We start from the raw sequence: 15,080 nt of genomic DNA, 5'->3' as shown, positions 1-15,080 counted from the left end.
ATTTTTCACTTGCCACCGATGCCTCGAATAAGGGAAATAGAAAAATGTTTCCAGTATGCGTGAGGTATTTCTCTGTGTCCGATGGCGTACAATCGAAGTTGCTTGACTTTGATGAAGACAGCGATGAAATGGCAAATGGCATACACCAAGCTCTAATGACCTGCCTGGAAAATTATGAGCTGGATATTAGAAACATCACTGCATATGCAGCTGATAATGCACACACGACACAGACAACTGAGGATAGCAACAGAGACACCTGCAATAGTAAGAAACAACAGAAACAGGTCAGGATAGCAACACCAAGAAAATGTATGCATGCAGACAAACAGAAGACAGATGGACTCACAAAAAGTTCTACACCTGTTAAATGACATTGTTGCAGTTCGATAGGGGTGAGTGGAGCACAGAGGACAGCAGGACAGAGAGCAGGTTTGCAAAGGGCTTTATTGCCACACTTTTCAGTGAACAACTTTTCAAACGAACAGACACACATCAACACAACCAGCGTCTAGTCCGGGGATCAGCTCCTCTGCTCTCGCTCTCCCTCCTTAAATAGGGCGCGGTCACTGGGAAGACACAGACAAACACAGGTTAATTGCCGTCAGGTGTAGTGATTCTGCCACTTACCTTCCCTGACTCCGCCCTCCTGTCACAGACCGGCACTTGACCACGCCCCTGCTGCCACATACCCCCACCGCCCGACTCAGGCCGGGCGGCCGTCCGGCCTGCAGCCGACTCCCCCCCCTTGACGGGAGAGGAAGTCCGCCACGACCATCTGCGCCCCCGGCCTGTGGACCACCTTAAAGTTGAAGGGTTGGAGTGCCAGATACCAACGGGTGATCCGCGCGTTGGCATCTTTCATGCGGTGGAGCCACTGGAGGGGCGCGTGGTCCGAACAGAGGGTGAAGGGGCACCCCAGCAGGTAGTAACGGAGGGCAAGGACTGCCCACTTGATCGCCAGACACTCCTTTTCAATGGTGCTGTAGCGCCCCTCACGCACTGACAGCTTCCGACTGATGTAGAGGACGGGGCGGTCCTCCCCCTCCACCTCCTGGGACAAAACTGCCCCCAGCCCTCTGTCCGACGCATCGGTCTGCAACACAAAGGGGAGAGAAAAGTCAGGGGAGTGTAGAAGTGGCCCCCCCACACAGTGCAGCCTTTACCTCTGAAAAAGCCCGCTGGCATTGCTCCGTCCACTGGACCGGATCTGGGGCCCCCTTTTTTGTGAGATCAGTCAGCGGGCTGGTGACGTCCGAATAATTAGGTATAAACCTACGGTAATAACCAGCCAGCCCCAGGAACTGTCTCACCCCCTTTTTGGTCTTGGGCCTCGGGCAGGCCGCAATCGCTGCCGTCTTATTAATTTGGGGACGCACCTGCCCGTTGCCCAAGTGGAAGCGGAGATACCATACTTCCACCCGCCCAATCACACACTTCTTTGGGTTGGCTGTGAGCCCCGCTCGCCTCAGCGACCTAAGGACGGCCCTTAGATGTTCAAGGTGCCGCGGCCAGTCATTACTATAGATGATGATGTCATCTAGATATGCGGCCGCATACATGGCGTGGGGGCGGAGGACTCTATCCATCAGCCGCTGAAACGTAGCGGGTGCCCCAGACAGCCCAAACGGAAGGGTGACGAATTGGTGTAAACCAAACGGTGTGGAAAAGGCCGTTTTTTCTCGGGATAGGGGAGTCAAGGGGATCTGCCAATATCCCTTCGTCAAATCCAGTGTCGAATAAAAGCGAGCAGTGCTGAGTTGATCGAGCAACTCATCAATACGAGGCATTGGGTACGCATCGAATTTAGACACCGCGTTGAATTTTCTGTAGTCCACACAGAACCGGACCGACCCGTCGGCCTTGGGTACCAAGACCACCAGGCTGCTCCAGTCACTGTGGGACTCCTCGACGATGCCCATTTCGAGCATGGTCTCAAGTTCTTCCCGAACCACCTTTTTTTTGTGTTTGGGTAGCCTGTAAGGGCGGCTACGCACTACTACCCCCGGGGGCGTCTCTATGTGATGCTCTATGAGGTTAGTGCGACGGGGCAGGGGCGAGAACACATCCGAAAACTCGGTCTGCAACTGGGCGACCTCTGTGAGTTGGGTCGGGGAGAGGTGGTCTCCACAGGGGACCGGAGAGGTACGTGATGTCAATGCCCCTTTTTGAACCTCCGGCCCCAGCTCCGCCTTCTCCGGAACCACTGACACCAACACCATGGGGACCTCCTCATTCCAGAGTTTAAGCAGATTGAGGTGGTAAATCTGTAGCGCCCCACCCCTGTTCGTTCGCCTCACCTCATAGTCGACGTCCCCGACTCGCCGTGTGACCTCAAAGGGTCCTTGCCACTTGGCGATCAATTTGGAGCTCGACGTGGGCAACAGTATGAGTACCTTATCTCCCGGTGTGAACTCCCTAAGGCGCGTACCCTTGTTGTACAGGCGGGCTTGCCGTTCTTGGGCCTACCGCAAATTCTCCAGGGTTAGGTGGGTGAGCGTGTGGAGTTTTGCGTGCAGGTCCATAACGTATTGAATTTCGTTCTTACTTTGTGAAGGTCCCTCCTCCCAATTTTCCTGCAGCACGTCTAGAATGCCGCGCGGCTTATGCCCATATAATAATTAGAATGGGGAGAACCCCGTGGAGGCTTGGGGAACCTCTCGCACTGAAAACAACAAGGGCTCGAGCCACTTATCCCAATTACATGCATCCTCACTTACGAATTTTTTAATGATATTTTTGAGGGTGCGGTTGAACCGTTCCACTAAACCGTCCATTTGTGGGTGATACACGCTGGTGCAGATCGGCTTAATCCCCAATAACCCATACAGTTCGCACAGTGTCCGTGACATAAATGTGGTGCCTTGATCAGTTAGAATCTCTTTCGGGATTCCAACTCGGGAGATAACGCAGAAGAGCGCCTCCGCAATACTGCGTGCTGAGATATTGCGCAGAGGCACTGCTTCCGGGTATCGCGTTGCATAGTCCACAGAACTAATATAAAGCGATACCCTCGTGCTGACCGATCTAATGGCCCGACGAGATCCATCCCAATCCTTTCGAACGAGGTCTCGATTAATGGTAGAGGGCGCAAAGGTGCTTTTGGAATGGCCGCTGGATTTACTAACGGGCATTCGCGGCACGCCGTACACCACCTACGAACATCGCTGCGAATCCCCGGCCAATAGAATCGGGCCATTATTCGGGCTAGTGTCTTATCCTGCCCTAAGTGTCCAGCCATGGGATTAAAGTGAGCCGCCGGGAATACCAATTCCCGGCGGCTCTTTGGAATTAAAAGTTGCATGACTTGCTCTTTAGTTTGAGTGTCCTGCGTCACTCGGTATAACCTATCCTTCATAATCGCGAAGTAGGGGAAGGACGGGGTGGCGTTCGGCGGGAGCGTTTGACCATCGATTACTCTCACTTGGTCAAACGCATGTCGCAGAGTCTCGTCTCGCGATTGTTCTAATGGGAAATCCGTGAGGGATTCCCCAATAGAGAGAGGAGGAGCCGGCGGCTCCTCACTCTGACGCGGAGATGACGTGGACGGCTCTGTGACAGCTGCTCCTGCCAAAGCGACACCGGGACCTCCCCCTGTCAAATGGCAGGACCCACTCTTTACTAAGTGTCTCATTAAAGCCCGAAATCCCGGCCAATCAGTCCCCAAAATTACAGAGTGGGTAAGGCGAGGATTAACTGCCGCCTTCACTATAAATTTTTCCCATCGGAAAAAAATGTGGACCGACACCAAAGGGTAGCTGTGAACGTCCCCGTGCACACACAACACCTTCACCCCCTGTGCTCCCCCCAATGCCTAGTTTTGCACCAGGCTTTGGTGAATTGAGGTCTGGTTACAACCAGAATCCACCAACGCCTGATATGTATCCCCTTGGATACTCACCGGTATGTGATACACTCCGGCCCGATTGAGGGCGGCCTCTGGCGCGTCAGGGATCCGAACCACCGCGCCCACTTCCATCGCCGTGCACTGCTGTTGAAGGTGGCCCGGCTCCCTGCAGCGCCAGCAGACCGGCCCGGGCTTTCCCTCTGCAAAGGTGTTCTGGGGCTCACTCACCTGATGTGGGGGAGAGACCAACACAGAAGGGAGAAACAGGAGGGCACCGCAGGTGCGGCAGGCCAGCTGGGGAGGTGCCGGCCCCCGCGGTGGGGGAATGGGGTGAGGACGGGACACAGGAGGGGGAGAGAGAGAAGAGGAGAGAAGAGAAGATGCCGTCTGCTGTCCTGCCGCCGGGACAGCCACCAAATGGTTCTCCGCCAGCTCGACTGCCTGATCCAGTGACGCCGGGCGGTGGCACTGGGCCCACTCTGCGGTTCCTGCTGGCAAGCGAGCGATGAACTGTTCCAGCACCACCTGGTTGATGATTCCGTCGGCGTCGCGGTTGTCGACCCTCAACCACCGCCAGCAGGCGTCCCGGAGCTGCTGGCCAAACGCGAACGGCCGGCCAACTTCCTCCAAGCGCAACGCGCGGAAGCACTGGCGCTGCTGTTCTGGGGTGCGCCCCACGCGCTGGAGGACGGCCTAGCGGAGGTCCGCGTAGGCCAGCCGGCGGTCGGCGGGGAGCTGTAGCGCGGCCAGCTGTGCCTCTCCCATTAGCAGGGGGAGGAGGTGCACCACGCGCTGCTCCATCGGCCACCCCGAGGCTTCGGCGACTTGCTCGAAGAGCGTGATGAACACCTCGGGGTCGTCCTGCGGGCCCATCTTGGTGACGGTGAGGGGAGACGGGCCCGTGGTAGGAGCACTGGTGGACCCTGCCGACGCGAGGAGGTACTGGAACGCCTCTTGATCTTCTTGTTGGGCCAGCACCAGGGCCTCGAAGCGTCGCTCTTGCTCCTTCCAGAGGGTGACAAGCGCCTGGTGCTGGCTTTGCTGGGCCGTGGCGAGGGCGTGGACCAGGTCGGCGAACGGGGAGGACTCCATGGGGCTGCTCGGCTGGTGCTCCACTTTTTCCCGGGTTTTGGCACCACTGTAGCAGTTCAATAGGGGTGAGTGGAGCACAGAGGACGGCAGGACAGAGAGCAGGTTTGCAAAGGGCTTTATTGCCACACTTTTCAGTGAAGAACTTTTCAAATGAACAGACACACATCAACACAACCAGCGTCTAGTCCAGGGATCAGCTCCTCTGCTCTCACTCTCCCTCCTTAAATAGGGTGCGGTCACTGGGAAGACACAGACAAACACAGGTTAATTGCCGTCAGGTGTAGTGATTCTGCTACTTACCTTCCCTGACTCCGCCCTCCTGTCACAGACTGGCGCTTGACCACGCCCCTGCTGCCACAGACATGTTTTAAATGCAGAAGAGATCAGCATCTCGATCTCAGGATTGACTTGTAACTCAGAGGGACAGACGGGGGGAAACACGGGTTGTTAGGTATGCCCAATGTCACCTGATGAGTAAGAACAGTATACATTTTGCACTGAGTACAAGCAGGGACTCTGGCAAAACTAACTATGACAACATAAATAAAAGGGGAGAGCCAGAAGGTAATACAGACATGAGGGTGCCCCGGGACATAAGCAGCAGCCACTACACCATCAACAAACTCGAGTGAGCAAACGAGTGGGGCACTGATGGCATCCATATATCCCAGTTTACCAAAACACTCTATGTCTGAGGACCCTCCAGATCTACTCCTTTCCCTCATAAACACTATTAACAAAAGGTTTGACTAAACAGATATGTTTTCAGCCTAGACTTAAACGCTGAGACTGTGTCTGATTCCTGAATACCAGAAATAAGGCCCGACCGACAGACATTGACTGGTAATTTTTGCATTTGTCCATCTGTATTTCAAAAGCATCAAACCAGATGGCCCATAAAAAAAATTGTAAAGATATGGGTCTAATCTATTTCCAATTTTCTTACAGATGTTACACTGGGCGAATACATTGTCATAACATGGCCTGTGAAATGGGGGCCCCCTCAGGCGCGATTTTAAAAATTCATAACTCGACCACCTAGCCCCTAGCCCCACCAAAATTTACAGGCACATCCCTCTCCTCGAGCCCTTTCAAACCAGCACAGACACGGCTTGCTACCACCCCACCTCAGCCTGTTATTCGCCCCCAAAACCCCCACATGAGCGCTGCTCACCGAAATCTTTAATATGAGCCCTGGCTCGAGCCAGCCTTTAAAAATTCATAACTTGGCCATCGATGGTCCTACTTTACAGGCACCGCCCTCTCCCCAAGACCTTTCGAACCAGCCCAGGCTCGGCCCAATTCAATATCAGGAGCGAGTGCGGCTTGCGGAAAACTTTAGCACGAGCCCTAGCTCCAGCCGCTCGCGTATGAGGGGATTTAAAAATTCATAACTCGGCCACCGAAGGTCCTAGCCCCACCAAAATTTACAGGCACCTCCCTCTCCCCCAAGTGGCACACTACAAAAGACAATAATAATACACTCAGTATTCACTGTTGTTTTTATCGCATGATGCAGTTGAACTAGTGTTTTAGGGTTGACAGTATGTGATTGATCCAGTCAGTTGATTAAGAATTCAGTTTGCATGAAACTTTGCAGTACAGTATTATGTTAAGTGCCAAACTGCCAATCAATGGTTATGTTATTATTATGTGCATTTTTTATTCATAATAAGAATGACAGTCATATGCTTTGGAGCATCTCGTTATCTCTAGCCGCTTTATCCTGTTCTACAGGGTCGCAAGCAAACTGGAGCCTATCCCAGTTGACTATAGGCGAAAGGCAGGGTACACCCTGGACAAGTCGCCAGGTCATCACAGGGCTGACAACCATTCACACCTACGGTCAATTTAGAGTCACCAGTTAACCTAACCTGCATGTCTTTGGACTGTGGGGGAAACCAGAGCAAACCCACATGGACAACATGCAAACTCCGCACAGAAAGGCCCTCGTTGGCCATGGGGCTTGAACCCGGACCTTCTTGCTGTGAGGCGACATCGCTAACCACTACACCACCGTGCCGCCTGCATGTAGATTTATATTTTAATAGAGCTTTTATTTTCTTCTATTTTCTAAGTTCTAGTCCAGCAGAGTTTAGTCGGAATGCCAAATGATATTACCATGTCTAGTTTTGAGTCATTTTAAAAGTCATTTTGTTACAAAGTTACTTGGAATCTTGTAATCAAAATTTTAACTCTGTTATGCAAGAATAGTTGTATTGTTAATTACTATTTTTTTATAGACTAATCATAAACATAGTATAATAAATAGTCATTGTTGACATAATGTTTCATGAGTGTTATTATAGTACATGTATATGAGTACCAGTGTAACCAACTGGAACATCCTTGCCTCCCATACTTTTTTCTAGACATGGAACTGACCTGTGTGTGCTACTGTTTTCTTGGGTATAACTTTAAGCACGTTTTTCTTGAATCTTCTGACATTTTCTTGTAAATTATATTCAATTTGTCGTGTAATTAGCAACTAATATCTAGTGTAATTTAGCCTTTGAAGATCACAAAAATGTGCCTGGAAATAGCTGAGAAGCCATCTCCAGGCATCTAAGGTCCCGTTTACACGAGGACGCTGTCAGGTAAAAACGACTAAATATTTTATCGGAAGTGCCTTTCGTCTACACAGGGACGGTGTTTCCGAGGCTGAAAAACGGAAAAAATTGAAAACACCTTCCAGAGTGGATAAGTTAAAAACAGCCCACGTTGCATATCTGTCTAAACTACCCAATACGCGAAACTCTGCTCGGATCTGCTCACGTCGGGTACGCGTTTACGTCATACATATGTCATATACTGTACATGTCAGCCCGGGAAGTAAGAAAGTAAGTAAAAAAGTAAGAGCATGTCTGATTACATCGATCCAACGGACCTTCAAGCTGCTCTGGCAGCTTTAATAAACGTCCAGGAGTCCTTCGAACATCTATACCGAATCTGCACATATACCGTTAATGAACAGAGGCGGGTATAGTATGCTCTTACTTTCTTACTTACCATAGCCAGAGTAGTCAAAGTTTTCGTGGTGCAGATCAGACAAGACGGAAGACGTTGCGCATGCGTGCAGACATAGCGGAGGTCTTTCACAGCACCACCTAGCCGCCTGGCATGCACATCCAATTGAATTCCACACATTTATGCATCACCGTATAGACGCAGATTTCCTCCTTGAAAACAGTCGTGTAGACGCGGAAAAAAGTGAGAACGAAAACGGACTTTTGCGTTTTTGTTTCAGACCGTCCCCGTGTAAAGTGGGCCTAAAGCCCTTCAGCTAAGCCAGGCCCTGGACCCCCGGCCACATTGTTCCAGGCCTTTGGACAGCCTGAGATTTGGACTCATAGAAAACATTTTAGACTTATCTGTCCTGTGACAGTCTGCTTAAAATTCCTTATTTCCCACACTGCACACACATCCTGCATTTTCATCTCAGAAATATTGCTAAGATAAGACATGTAATGTCACTACACGACGCGGAAAAACTTGTTCATGCTTTTGTTACCTCCAGGTTGGATTATTGTAGTGCCTTACTATATAAGGTGCAGGCTATCTGCTGGTACCTTGTATAGTGAAGGCTACATCAGGGGGCAGAGCCTTTTCTTACAAAGCCCCACAGTTATGGAACAGCCTTCCAAGTAATGTTCGGGAATCAGACACAGTCTCAGCATTTAAATCTAGGCTGAAAACATATCTGTTTAGTCAAGCCTTTTGTTAATGGTGTTTATGAGGTAAAGGAGTAGATCTGGAGGGTCCTCAGACATAGAGTGTTTTGGTAAACTGGGATGTATGGATGCTGTCAGTCCCCCACTCACTTGCTCACTCGAGTATGTTGACGGTGTAGTGGCTGGTTGCTTTATATCCTGGGACTCCCTCATGCCTGTGTTACCTTCTGGCTCTCCCCTTTTAGTTATGCTGTCATAGTTAGTTTTGCCATAGTCCCTGCTTGTACTCAGTGCAATATGTATACTGTTCCTACTTATTCAGGTGACATTGGGCATACCTAACAACCTGTGTTTTCTTCCCCCCCCCCCCAAATCTGTCCCTCTGAGTTACATGTCAGTCCTGGGATCGAGATGCTGACCTCTTCTGCTCCTCGGACTGGCCTGATCCATCCTGGTGCCCTGTGTCTGGTTGGAGTCTCATCACATCACTCCTGTGGAGGACGGCCCCATATGGACAGTTGAAAGTCACACTTGGAAGACGCTCTAGACACTTACAGTAATGCTTTTATGGCTGAGGACTTGCTAACTTCAGGACTGCAGTTGTCATGAACAGTTTTGCATTCAAGTTTCCATCAATGAAGAGTTTATTACATCAACGAAACTGACCATGTTAAAGCTGTTAATGTTATAGTCATGTTGTCTGTTGTTGCCCAAATGAGGATGGGTCCCCTTTTGAGTCTGGTTCCTCTCAAGGTTTTTTCCTCATGTCGTCTGAGGGAGTTTTTCCTTGCCACCGTTGCCACAGGCTTGCTCGTTGGGGATAAAATTAGCTCATGTTTTAAGTCGTTCAAATTCTGTAAAGCTGCTTTGCGACAATGTTTATTGTTAAAAGCGCTATACAGATAAACTTGACTTGACATCCGGATTTGCATGCAAATCTAATCATTTGTTGCTTGGCTCACCTTTCCTCGAAATTTCATCAAAATCTGTTCACTACTTTTTGAGTTATGTTGGGAAAAGTCAAACAAACACATATACAAGCAGAGACGAAAACATAACCTCCTTCAACAAAGTTAGCAGAGGTCATAAACTCATGGCCCCATTAATACATATTTATAAGCATAATACAATTATAAAAATAATATATAGATTTAGGCACTGCCTAAAAGCGGAGCTCCCATTTGTTTCTGGGTTATAGAATTTTCTTATATCATAGCCAGTCTCTTTTGTTTTATTTCTTTACTGGCTAGCAGGCTGTGTGTATGACTGGTAATTACTAACACTGGCCACTAGGCGGTGTGTCTCATCTCATCTCATTATCTCTAGCCGCTTTATCCTGTCCTACAGGGTTGCAGGCAAGCTGGAGCCTACAGTGGTGCTTGAAAGTTTGTGAACCCTTTAGAATTTTCTATATTTCTGCATAAATATGACCTAAAACATCATCAGATTTTCACACAAGTCCTAAAAGTAGATAAAGAGAACCCAGTTAAACAAATGAGACAAAAATATTATACTTGGTCATTTATTTATTGAGGAAAATGATCCAATATTACATATCTGTGAGTGGCAAAAGTATGTGAAGCTCTAGGATTAGCAGTTCATTTGAAGGTGAAATTCGAGTCAGTCTGTTTCCAATCAATGGGATGACAATCAGGTGTGAGTGGGCACCCTGTTTTATCTAAAAAACAGGGATCTATCAAAGTCTGATCTTCACAACATGTTTGTGGAAGTGTATCATGGCAAAGGAGATTTCTGAGGACCTCAGAAAAAGTGTTGTTGATGCTCATCAGGCTGGAAAAGGTTACAAAGCCATCTGTAAAGAGTTTGGACTCCACCAATCCACAGTCAGACAGATTGTGTACAAATGGAGGAAATTCAACACCATTGTTACCCTCCCCGGGAGTGGTTGACCAATAAAGATCACTCCAAGAGCAAGGCATGCAATAGTCGGCGAGGTCACAAAGGACCCCAGGGTAATTTCTAAGCAACTGAAGGCCTCTCTCACATTGGCTAATGTTAATGTTCATGAGTCCACCATCAGGAGAACACTGAACAACAATGGTGTGCATGGCAGGGTTGCAAGGAGAAAGCCACTGCTCTCCAAAAAGAACATTGCTGCTCGTCTGCAGTTTGCTAAAGATCACGTGGACAAGCCAGAAGGCTATTGGAAAAATGTTTTGTGGACGGATGAGACAAAAATAGAACTTTTTGGTTTAAATGAGAAGCGTTATGTTTGGAGAAAGGAAAACACTCCATTCCAGTATTAGAGCCTTAGCCAATCTGTGAAACATGGTGGTGGTAGTATCATGGTTTGGGCCTGTTTTGCTGCATCTGGGCCAGGACGGCTTGCCATCATTGATGGAACAATGAATTCTGAATTATACCAGCGAATTCTAAAGGAAAATGTCAGGACATTTGTCCATAAACTGAATCTCAAGAGAAGGTGGGTCATGCAGCAAGACAACGACCCTAAGCACACAAGTCGTTCTACCAAAGAATGGTTAAAGAAGAATAAAGTTAATGTTTTGGAATGGCCAAGTCAAAGTCCTGACCTTAATCCAATCGAAATGTTGTGGAAGGACCTGAAGCGAGTAGTTCATGTGAGGAAACCCACCAACATCCCAGAGTTGAAGCTGTTCTGTACGGAGGAATGGGCTAAAATTCCTCCAAGCCGGTGTGCAGGACTGATCAACAGTTACCGGAAACTTTTAGTTGCAGTTATTGCTGCACAAAGGGGTCACACCAGATACTGAAAGCAAAGGTTCACATACTTTTGCCACTCACATATATGTAATATTGGATAATTTTCCTCAATAAATAAATGACCAAGTATAATATTTTTGTCTCATTTGTTTAACTGGGTTCTCTTTATCTACTTTTAGGACTTGTGTGAAAATCAGATGATGTTTTATGCCATATTTCTGCAGAAATATAGAAAATTCTAAAGGGTTCACAAACTTTCAAGCACCACTGTATCCCAGCTGACTACGGGCGAAAGGCGGGGTACACCCTGGACAAGTCGCCAGGTCATCACAGGGCTGACACATAGACACAGACAATCATTCACACTTACATTCACACCTACGGTCAATTTAGAGTCACCAGTTAACCTAACCTGCATGTCTTTGGACTGTGGGGGAAACCGGAGCACCCGGAGGAAACCCACGCGGACACGGGGAGAACATGCAAACTCTGCACAGAAAAGCCCTCGTCGGCCACGGGGCTCGAACCCGGACCTTCTTGCTGTGAGGCGACAGCGCTAACCACTACACCACCGTGCCGCCTAGGCGGTGTGTATGACTGGTAATTACTAACACTGGCCACTAGGCAGTGTGCATGACTGGTAATTACTAACACTGGCCACTAGGCGGTGTGTATGACTGGTAATTACTAACACTGGCCACTAGGCAGTGTGTATGACTATAATTACTAACACTGGCCACTAGGCGGTGTGTCTCGTCTCGTCTCGTCTTCTTCCGCTTATCCGGGACCGGGTCGCGGAGGCAGCAGTCTAAGCATGGAAGCCCAAACTTCCCTTTCCCCAGACACCTTGGCCAGCTCCTCGGGAAGAACACCGAGGCGTTCCCAGGCCAGCCGAGAGACATAGTCCCTCCAGCGTGTCCTGGGTCTTCCCCGGGGCCTCCTCCCGGGGGGACATGCCTGGAACACCTCCCCAGGGAGGCGTCCAGGAGGCATCCGAAAAAGATGCCCGAGCCACCTCAGCTGGTTCCTCTCGATGTGGAGGAGCAGCGGCTCTACTCCGAGCTCCTCCTGAGTGACTGTGCTTCTCACCCTATCTCTAAGGGAGCACCCAGCCACCCTGCGAAGGAAACTCATTTCAGCCGCTTGTATCCGCGATCTTGTTCTTTCTGTCATTACCCAAAGCTCATGACCATAGGTGAGAGTCGGAACGTAGATCGACCGGTAAATTGAGAGCTTCGCCTTTTGGCTCAGCTCCTTCTTCACCACGACGGACCGGTAAAGCGACCGCATCACTGCGGAGGCTGCACCGATCCGCCTGTCGATCTCACGCTCCATCCTTCCCTCACTCGTGAACAAGATCCCGAGATACTTAAACTCCTCCACTTGAGGCAGGACTTCTCCACCAACCTGGAGAGGGCAAGCCACCCTTTTCCGGTCGAGAACCATGGCCTCAGACTTGGAGGTGCTGATTCTCATCCCAGCCGCTTCACACTCGACTGCAAACCGCCCCAGTGCATGCTGAAGGTCCTGGTTTGAAGAAGCCAACAGGACAACATCATCCGCAAAAAGCAGAGATGAAATCCTGTGGTTCCCAAACAGGATTCCTTCCGGCCCCTGGCTACGCCTAGAAATTCTGTCCATAAAAATTATGAACAGAACCGGTGACAAAGGGCAGCCCTGCCGGAGTCCAACATGCACTGGGAACAGGTCTGACTTACTGCCGGCAATGCGAACCAGACTCCTGCTCCGTTCATACAGGGACCGGACAGCCCTTAGCAAAGAGCCCCGAACCCCATACTCCCGAAGCACCCCCCACAGAATACCATGGGGGACACGGTCGAATGCCTTCTCCAGATCCACAAAGCACATGTGGACTGGTTGGGCAAACTCCCATGAACCCTCGAGCACCCTATGAAGGGTATAGAGCTGGTCCAGTGTTCCGCGACCAGGACGAAAACCGCATTGTTCCTCCTGGATCCGAGGTTCGACTATTGGTCGAATTCTCCTCTCCAGTACCCTGGAGTAAACTTTCCCTGGGAGGCTGAGAAGTGTGATTCCCCTATAATTGGAGCACACTCTCCGGTCCCCTTTCTTAAAAAGAGGGACCACCACCCCAGTCTGCCACTCCAGAGGCACTGTCCCCGACCGCCACGCGATGTTGCAGAGGCGTGTCAACCAAGACAGCCCCACAACATCCAGAGACTTGAGATACTCAGGGCGGATCTCATCCACCCCCGGTGCCTTGCCACCGAGGAGCTTGCAAACCACCTCAGTGACTTCGGCTTGGGTAATGGACGAGTCCACCTCTGAGTCATCAGCCTCAGTCTCCTCAGTGGAAGACATGACGGTGGGATTGAGGAGATCCTCAAAGTATTCCTTCCACCGCCCGACAATGTCCCCAGTCGAGGTCAACAGCTCCCCACCCGCACTGTAAACAGTGTTGGCAGAGTACTGCTTCCCCCTCCTGAGGCGCCGGACGGTTTGCCAGAATTTCTTCGAGGCCGACCGATAGTCCTTCTCCATGGCCTCCCCGAACTCCTCCCAGTTCCGAGTTTTTGCCTCCGCAACTGCCCGAGCTGCAGCACGCCTGGCCTGCCGATACCCGTCAGCTGCCTCAGGAGTCCTGGAGGTCAACATGGCCCGATAGGACTCCTTCTTCAGCTTGACGGCATCCCTTACTTCCGGTGTCCACCACCGGGTTCGGGGATTGCCGCCACGACAGGCACCGGAGACCTTGCGGCCACAGCTCCGAACAGCTGCATCCACAATGGAGGTAGAGAACATGGTCCACTCAGACTCAATGTCCCCAGCCTCCCTCGGAAGCTGGGAAAAGCTCTCCCGGAGGTGGGAGTTAAAGACCTCCCCAACAGAGTGCTCGGCCAGACGTTCCCAGCAGACCCTCACCATACGTTTGGGCCTGCCAGGTCTGTCCAGCTTCCTCCTCCGCCAGCGGATCCAACTCACCACCAGGTGGTGATCAGTTGACAGCTCAGCCCCTCTCTTCACCCGAGTGTCCAAGACATAGGGCCGGAGATCAGATGAAACGACTACAAAGTCGATCATCGACCTCCGACCTAAGGTGTCCTGGTGCCACGTGCACTTATGGACACCCCTATGCTCGAACATGGTGTTCGTTATGGACAAACCGTGACTAGCACAGAAGTCCAATAACAAAACACCACTCGGGTTCAGATCGGGGAGGCCGTTCCTCCCAACCACGCCCCTCCAGGTGTCACTGTCATCACCCACGTGAGCATTGAAGTCCCCCAGTAGCACAATGGAGTCCCCAGTCTGAGCACCCCTCAGTACCTCTCCCAGGGACTCCAAGAAGGCCGGATACTCTATACTGCTATTTGGCCCGTAGGCACAAACAACAACAAGAGCCCTCTACCCAATCCGAAGGCGCAGAGAGGCGACCCTCTCGTTCACTGGGGTAAACTCCAACACATGGCGGCTGAGCTGGGGAGCTATAAGCAAGCCCACACCAGCCCGCCGCCGCTCACCACGGGCGACTCCAGAGAAGTGGAAAGTCCAGCCCCTCTCGAGGAGCTGGGTTCCAGAGCCCAAGCTGTGCATGGAGGTGAGCCTGACTATCTCTAGCCGGTACCTCTCAACCTCCCGCACAAGCTCAGGCTCCTTCCCCCCCAGCGAAGTGACATTCCATGTCCCAACAGCCAGCCGCTGTGTCTGGGGATCAGGTCGTCGAGGCCCCTGCCTTCGAATGCCACCCAATCCACGCTGCACCAAACCCCTACTGCTACCTCTGT

Source organism: Neoarius graeffei, chromosome 4 (assembly GCF_027579695.1).
Source record: "Neoarius graeffei isolate fNeoGra1 chromosome 4, fNeoGra1.pri, whole genome shotgun sequence".
Classification (NCBI taxonomy): domain Eukaryota; kingdom Metazoa; phylum Chordata; class Actinopteri; order Siluriformes; family Ariidae; genus Neoarius; species Neoarius graeffei.
Note: the sequence above shows the minus strand (reverse complement) of the source record.